The 217-nt window shown below is 50.7% G+C and overlaps 1 protein-coding gene across 1 annotated transcript in view; it reads right to left on the bottom strand.

Moving 5' to 3' along the window:
- The window catches only part of PKHD1 (PKHD1, fibrocystin/polyductin), a 435,622-nt gene that overhangs the window by 357,692 nt on the left and 77,713 nt on the right, over window positions 1–217 (bottom strand). The window lies entirely within an intron of this gene.

A 217-nucleotide genomic window follows, 5' to 3' on the forward strand; every position in this document is an offset into this window, starting at 1 on the left:
CACAATAAACTCTTGAAACATCACTGAGAACTGAGAAAGAGGCCGAGTGTGAAGTGGAGGCTGTGATTAGGAGATGGTGGCCCTGGAGAGGCAGGATTAGGTGATCCCAGCACTCTGGAGAGGCAGGGCTAAAACTGTCAGCAAATTGAGACAGTTGAGGAAGGAAGAGACATCATCTGTGGGAGACACGATAAAGCAGGAAGTGACAGCCCTGGGC

Source organism: Otolemur garnettii, unplaced genomic scaffold (genome assembly GCF_000181295.1).
Source record: "Otolemur garnettii isolate 467f Iridium unplaced genomic scaffold, OtoGar3 scaffold00035, whole genome shotgun sequence".
Classification (NCBI taxonomy): domain Eukaryota; kingdom Metazoa; phylum Chordata; class Mammalia; order Primates; family Galagidae; genus Otolemur; species Otolemur garnettii.